This window comes from Hakea prostrata, chromosome 7 (genome assembly GCF_041222555.1).
Source record: "Hakea prostrata isolate BN-2017 chromosome 7, UWA_Hpros_2, whole genome shotgun sequence".
Taxonomy (NCBI): domain Eukaryota; kingdom Viridiplantae; phylum Streptophyta; class Magnoliopsida; order Proteales; family Proteaceae; genus Hakea; species Hakea prostrata.
The window spans coordinates 28,927,164-28,934,860 of NC_142606.1; the positions used below are offsets into that span (position 1 = coordinate 28,927,164).

Sequence of the window (7,697 nt, forward strand, 5' to 3'; positions counted from 1 at the left end):
AGGAGTAGGACCATCTACAATTGGAATGTGCAACCCCTTACGAGGAAATTGATGGGTAATACTCATAGGTGGTGTCTCTTTACTAGGCTTGTTTGCATCATCACCAGTCTCATGGGTCAAATTAACCTCTTCTCGACTCTCAAGATTGATGGGCAATGGCTTAGGAATGGACAAAGGTGAATAATATTCCTTCCCACTACGTGTCACACAGACACTGGTTGGACTTGTTCTTTCCCAGACCCAATTTGATGATTAGGGTTACCTATTGGTTGACTAGGTAATTGGCTAGCCTCCCTCCTACTGATGGCATCAGCTAGTTGACCAAGTTGGGTTTCCAATTTGTTAATGGATTGAGAATGGAAATGCAACAATTGAGTATTTTGCTCTAATCCACTAAGTGTTTTTAGTACCTTATCCTCAAATGATGAATTATGTGAGGGTTGTTGCTCATTCCTATAGGCATTTTGGTGCATATTAAATGGAGGTGGATATGGGGTTTGTTGTCCTAATGACAAGAGATAGTCTAATTTCTTAGATAGCAAGTCAACCTTAGTGTTCATTTCAACAGTAGGATTGATCTCATAGACACCGCTCCTCGTTGGATGCCCAATGGGTGGAATCTCAGTCCTAGTTGCTAAAGCATGGTATTGGGAATTTTCACTAAGGGTCTCAAAGAATTCCCATGCCTCTTTCTCATTCTTGTGCATGAAAGTCCCACCACAAGAAGAATCGACCATTTGTCTATGTCGGTCTCTAAGGCCATCATAAAAGCATTGAACCAATTGCCATTTAGGAAGAGCATGGTGGGGGCACTTTCAAAGTAATTCTTTTAGTCTTTCCCATGCCTCATGAAATTGTTCTCCTACTTGTTGGGAGAAACTTGTTATTGCTCTCCTAATGCTATTGGTACGACCAATGGGGAAGAACTTTTTAAGGAACTCCTGTTGCATTTCTGCCCAAGTGGAAATTTTAACATTATCCAAAAAATGAAGCCAATGCTTAGCTTTATCTTTAAGGGAGAATGGGAAAAGCAATAACATTAAAGCATCAACTGAGAGGTTTTGAATTTTAATCGTGGAGGACACCTCTAAAAACTCTTCATTGGCAAGTCCGTAAAAAGATGGTAGCATTTGAATCACACTAGATTTGATCTCATAATGAGCCGCCTCTATGTCAGGCAACTTAATACAAGAAACCAGAGTATATATCGTAGGAATGAAATGCTCACTCAAGGGCCTCATTGGAGGCTCATAGTTTGCCATGGTTCTTTTTGCCTTTTAAGGTTGGTCAAAATCTCTTCTAACTCTAAGTCAAGTGGAGTCAACTCAGGGTTTAGGGACCGACGACCATGCATACACACAGAAGAATAAAAAAAAGAATAAGCTAAATAAGTAAAATTAAAAGAAAATAACTATAGCAAAAGGGAGAGTTTAGGACGTACCTGAAGCGCAATCCACGTGATCTTTCTAACAAAAATTACACATGTGGGATCTGAGGGATGGGGATTTTTAAAATTAACCTAAACAACCCAATCTAATGCAAATATTACAATTGAAAAGTCCTAAATACAATCATATCTAAGAAAGAAAAGATAACAACCTAAACTAATTATCGAATCACTACTCTTGCAGTTACCTACAAAACAAAAGAAAAAGAGATTAGTTAAATAAGCAAAGAAAAATAAAAAATTAAAAACACTAAAATTACTCTAAAAATTATGCCTAATTGACAAAAATCAATCCTAGCAACCGTGCTTTGGTTCCCCGGCAACGGCGCCAAAATTTGATCCTGTCGCTAACCAATCAAATATAAAATCTTATACAAATTTAGCAAGCAAAAAGTACGGGGTCGAACAATGGGGAACTAAAAGGCTAAGTTACTAAGATTGAATTTAATAAAACTAAATTTAAACTAAATCTACTAATTAATGCAAAAACGTTAACTATGAATATGATGCGTCCAAAATCTGCTCAGCCCTTAGATCTCCTCGTGATGACCGGCAAAACGAAAGCGTCAGATGTGGCCCGACCGCGGGGGTCGGGAGTCCACCTCCGAAGGCTAAGTCAGTTGATGAACTTAATCACAAACAGCTCTGCTAGAAGCACAGAGCTAAGGAATGAAGAACTGGGAAAGGTGATCTAGATCGTAAGCCTCTGATAGTTTACGTCTATTAGTATGTATCTGAACCTAAGTCTCAGATTATGTGTTTTCGATCCCCTCACCTCGTATGGCAGTGAGGTTTATATAGAGTGTGCCTTCGAATCTCCTTCGTTGGATGCACTTGAGCCTTCTTCGGGTAGTCGTTGGATCTTAACAGTTAGATCCGTTGAGCAATAGACTTCTACTAGTTTGGACTAGTAGAGGACTCCTGAGATAACCCTTTAGGTTATGCGATGATTATCCCTTCGATAATGATTAGCCGCAGCTGTCAATTCGAGTCTGCCATCATTAGGGTAATTACCCTAATCCATAAGTAGGATTAGGGCGTGCTTGTAGTTGAATAAGTTTTCTTCCTCAGCAAGCCATCTTCTGGATCCGGTTCGCTCGGGAGCGAGTCGGTTTCCTCTATCTCGACCGGGGTCGAGGGTCGAACCAGGTATGAACCCAATTTGATCATAATTTCTCCGTATCACGAGCCCCCCAGACCAAGCGTTCGGTCAATCCCGAGGGCTTGGTTTTTAACTGGGTTCTTCATCAGACGATAGACTCTGCGTGCTCCATTAAATGTCATATCACATTTAATGCGGTGGTCACTTTTCCTCGAGCGTTGTGAGGGTAAGGCCACGTGTCTCCTTGCAGTCGATCTGTCGTGGCTCACGTAATCCAAGCGACGGTTTTCGAAAGCCTGTTTCGGATTCGTGAGTTCAAACTTTCAAAATGTCTTTCAATCTCGATCATCGATTTTGAATCAATCTCGATAGTTCAGATTCCTGAACACTCGTGTGGGTGTTTTAAAAGCGGTTCGTTGTCTTCGTAGGTTTCATTCTTCCTGTCTGGAATTTGAACCTTTGTTGTCTGCTTCGCGCCTTCTTGCTCTCAAGCTTTTGCCTCACTGAATCAGTAAGTTTACTGGTCTTTTTCTTTTTGTAGTTTACTGAAACAAGTAATGGCGGATAATAGGGCTTCTCGGGTACCCAGTGTTAGTAATAGTAGTGAAGCTTTTGCTTCTCCTCCCTCCGAACAGTCGGGTAGTGATAACAAAACCCTAACTGTCCTCTGGCGCGAGTTTGCTGAAGTTTCTCAAAAAGGTTTAGAGAGAAAAACCGAAACTCCTTCCGCCCTCCTCGAGTCTGGATCTTCCAAGATTGTCGAGTCTTCTAGGCAGCCTCAAACTTCCAGATCCGATGGTGGACCTGGCTCTGTTCCCTCCATTTATAATGAGGAAAACCTTCTTTCAGCCATCCAAGATTTTGATTTTCCTTCCTCTTATCAGGTTAGGGCTCCCCTTTCGATGAGAGGGTTGATTCAACCCTTTCGGGTGAATTTTCTCTGTACATAGATGCCTTTGGAAAGCGGGGTTCGCTTTCCCTTTTTTAATCCTTTGTTCTCCTGATTCTGAATCATTGGGACATTTGTCCCGGAATGCTCCTTCCCAATAGCTGGCGTCTCATCGTCAGCTTCTTGGGTTTGTGTTTTGAACTTGGCATTACGCCATCTCTTTCTCTCTTTGTACATTTTCATGTTCTTTCTATCTCCCATCCTCCCGGATGGGTTTTTCTGTCCAAACGTAACAAGGCTGAACTTGATTGGAGGGGCAGCATCCTTGCCAAAGGAACTTGCCCTTCTAACTACAAAAAATGGCGCGAACGATACTTTTTCTGTCGAGCACCTCCATCGGATCTTAACTTCCCAACCGCCTAGAGGCGGTGTACTTCTTCTTCCTAGAATAACCGAGGCCTCCCCTTATCCAAAGAAGATGAGGCGGCCGTCAGGAAGATCAAATCCATTCCATGGTATCGAGAGATACATGGACTTGAGGTGGAGTATAACTCCATTGTTCAGTACTGGGGCTTGGCTCATTGTGAGCTTCTAACCATCATCCTTTAATTTTACTGAAGTGATATGTCTTTAATTCTGACTCTTGTTCTTCTTTGCAATGCCTCCAAGAATGAGCCCCGAGAACTTGCGAGTGAAGGCCGCTAGGGCCGTTGCGACAGCCGAGCAACGATCACCTAGAGCCTTGACCATAGATCAAGAGGCTTCTGTTCCCTCTCCCGACCCCTCTTATAGGGGTATCAGAAATATCAGGCCCGTGGCTGATGCTTCGAGTAAAGGGAAGAAGCCAATGGTGGAGAGGTCCAATGTCTCCTCCTCCGCCCGAACCAAAAGGAGGCATGATACAGTTGATGCTTCCTCTCATAAAAAATCCAAAGCTTCAACGGATTGTGAGGAGGTCTTCACCCCCGGTGGACCCTGAAGTTGACCGACAGGGTGACTCGAGACCCTGAGAAAGCCGCAGAGTGGAGCTCCCTCAGTCTTGTTCCTTCTGATCACCAGGAATTTGAAAACCTGGATGACGTTGCCCTTGTTAGTCAATCCACAAGGTACCGGTCTTCTCGCTTACTTATTTTTTCATAATTTCTTATGACTTCTTCTGATATTTTCCACCTTCCCAGGAATGCCGTGTTGAGCTTCTATCAACACATGGAAGCATTGAGTCGGGTTGGCCGCAACAGCTCTTTACTGCACACCTGTGAAGAGAATTTGGCCAAGGCCAATTCTGAGATAGATCGGCTGACTGCAGCTGCTGAGGAGCTGCAGAGAAAGCATGAAGAAGAAGTGATCTCCCTCAAGGAGGCCCTTGATGCTTCGAAGGCTCGGGCTGCTGCTGCCGAGCGCGAGTCCAGGAAGCAAAAGGAAGCTGCCACGTTGTTCGGTGACAGGCTTGAATTTCAATGTAGGAAGAACAAAGAATATCTGAAGTGGGCGGTCCCTAGCAAGCCTGAGCATATCAAGCCAGAGCTTCGGAAGGAGTGTGTTCGGAAATACCTGATCAGCGTACCTTTCTCCGAGCTGCTAAGTGCCTACAACATTCAAGCTTATCGCTTGGGGTAGAATGACGTTTGGGAGCGAATTCTCGCATCAATCCCTTCCTTCGATATTGCTCCCTTTCGTGAGGTGTGCCATAGAGAGGTCTTCGGGAAAGTTGGCATGGATCTCCCAGACTAGGCTCGGGAAGAAAATGATCCTTTTCCAGCTGACCCTCAATATGAGGCATACCTGGCTGACGAGCCGGCGCTTCCAGAGGAGAAATCACAAGCCGAGTCTCAAGTTGCTGCTATAGAGGACTCAGTCAATGTCATTCTTGAGGAAGGCTCTTCTCAAGATCCTGAGAAAAGTGCTCCCGACCAGGGTCCCTCGGGCAACAATGAAGAAGAGGCTTAGGGAGTTATCTTTTTTTTGTAAAGATTGACCTCCTTGTTAATGAATAGACCTTTCTTTTTCATGTTGGCCTTTCCAATTCCCTGTCTCCTGCCGTAATCTTGTCCTGAATATCAAAAGTAAAAATGATAAAACTTATCACTCAACTTCACATTCTTCGACGAATAATAATCTTGTATGATATTGTGAAGGTGCGTTTCGGAAAGATGCATTAATCTTCCCCACAACTTCATTTATTGCAAAGTCCACACGTTTCCCTTTTTGAAGTCCAAACGCTTTCTTGCTTTGGTATACCATTCACTGTTTCCAATGAATCGGAAATACACCCATTATTATAATGGCGGTGCGACGATTGGAGGTATCTCTACATCGGGTGCTCGCCTCCACATGTTTCCATGTGGCATCCCTCCAGCCGTTGATCTTGCTTTCTGCGGATTTCGAAGCGTCATTTCGATCTGGGTCGTTGGTTGTCCTTAGCTTTCAACCGTCGTCTTAATACTTGAGGCTATTTAAAGCCTTCGTGGGTACTCTCCATTTATCCTGCTATCGACAAGTTAGATTTGCTAAAGTGCTAAAGCGACATTCCGTCCTTCTGCCTGCTTCCGTATTCCTCGTACTCCAACAATAGCTCTATCAACTTCTTTCCCCACTTCCCCCTTGAGTAAACTGCACAGTAGTAGTACTTGGGGTTTAGTTAATCGGGTTTTTCTGAAGTGATAGAGAACTAGGGTTTTCCCTTTTTTTTTGTTGTCGTTGGATATCTGTACTGATACGGCTTTTCTGTTTGCATAGTGGCTCCCAAGATCAACCCGAACTTTATCAAAGCGAAGTCTAGCAAGAAAATCGTTCCGTCGGCGGTGGTTGGGGCCAGTGAGGTGGTTTCAGCTAGTGAATCCTCCAAGCGTAAGGCGACTGCTGTTGGTGAATCTTCAAGTCAGATTCCCACAGTTTCTATTGATGCCGCCCATACGCCTCTTTTGCCCGAAGTGATTGCTCGTCTTTCCCAGGAAGATCTTGATCACTCCGTTGTTGATGGCGCTACTGACGCCCCTGCTGCAGAGACAGTTGGTGCACCCCCGAAGGAGACTCTTCGAGCATCTGAGGCAACTATGTTGGCGTCTAATGAAGGTGTGGTCCTAGCAGGCGCTGCTCCTATTTCCAATTCCAGTGCTTGTTTGGCATCCTCCTCCTCTCCTTTGGAGTTGGAGGATTTTGCCACCAGGAAGCGCCGTTGGGTGACAGGTGATGCAGCTCATCCTTCTCTTGATGTAGTTCATCCTTCTCATCCTTTGCCCGAATTAGTGTCAAACGAGTTTGACAAAGCATTGGAATGGTGCACTGCTGCTCGAATGACTTCTGAGAGCGCAGTGCTTTCCAAACTCTTAGATGAAGTCTTTATGAAGTCACTGGTGATGTAAGTCTTTCTTCATTATCTTTTGATTCTGAAAAATTACTCTTCTGCTCCTTTTTAACTCGGAAGTTATTTGCAGGAGTCTTACTGGTAACTTCCACAACCAAGTGGAAGCAGCCTCTAGGCTCAATAGGTTGAGCAATGAAGTTTCCAGGCTTCGGGAAATCTCTGAAGCTAAAGATGCTGAGATTGCTCGCCTTCGGAAACTAGCTTGGGAGGTTGTAGGAGAAAAGAATTCGATGATCGGTCGTCTTCGGTCGGACTTGGATGATGCCAGGGAGAAGATCCGGCAACTGGAGCAAGCAGTTGGAAAGTCAGGGGCCAAAGGATCTGAAACGTTACCCCAAAGGCAAGCTGTCGTTCCTTTGCCCAAATCCCTTCCAGTTGATGTTCGCAGACCCTACGTCTTCAAGTATTTACACAGTAAGCCCTTTGTTGATATGCTGAATGCTTATAACTTGCAGGCGTACCGGGATGGTGAGAACGAAGTATGGGAATCAATATTAAGGAAGGATCCTCATTTTGATACGACTCCCTATAGTGTTGTTTGCCATCCTGAAGTATTTACCGACCTGGGTATTCCTTCTCCTGACTGGACCAAAGATAAGATTGATCCTCCACCTTCCGATCCAGATATTCAGCATTATCAGGAAGATTCTCCTGTTTATTCTCCCCTGGAAGAAATCAATTATGACGAGCTCGTCTTGAATGCAAGTTTGGTCGAGGACCATACTTCTCCTGGACAAGCTGGACAAAGAGTATGAAATTGCGGAGGATCTTATGCATACCGAAATATTTTTTGTAATCCTCATTTCTCCTCTTCTTTTCCTTGAATCTACACCAATGGTTGACTCATATGTTTGTTCTAGCAAAGTTGTGTCGATCTTGTATAACTTCTTAACAG

The 7,697-nt window shown here is 44.1% G+C and overlaps 1 non-coding gene across 1 annotated transcript; it reads left to right on the forward strand.

The window, feature by feature from the left end:
- Positions 1 to 795: 795 nt before the first annotated feature.
- LOC149010859 (small nucleolar RNA R71) lies at positions 796 to 902 on the forward strand. The gene has a single exon (XR_016174863.1). It is a non-coding gene; the product is annotated as a small nucleolar RNA R71 (small nucleolar RNA).
- The last annotated feature ends 6,795 nt before the right edge of the window (positions 903 to 7,697 follow it).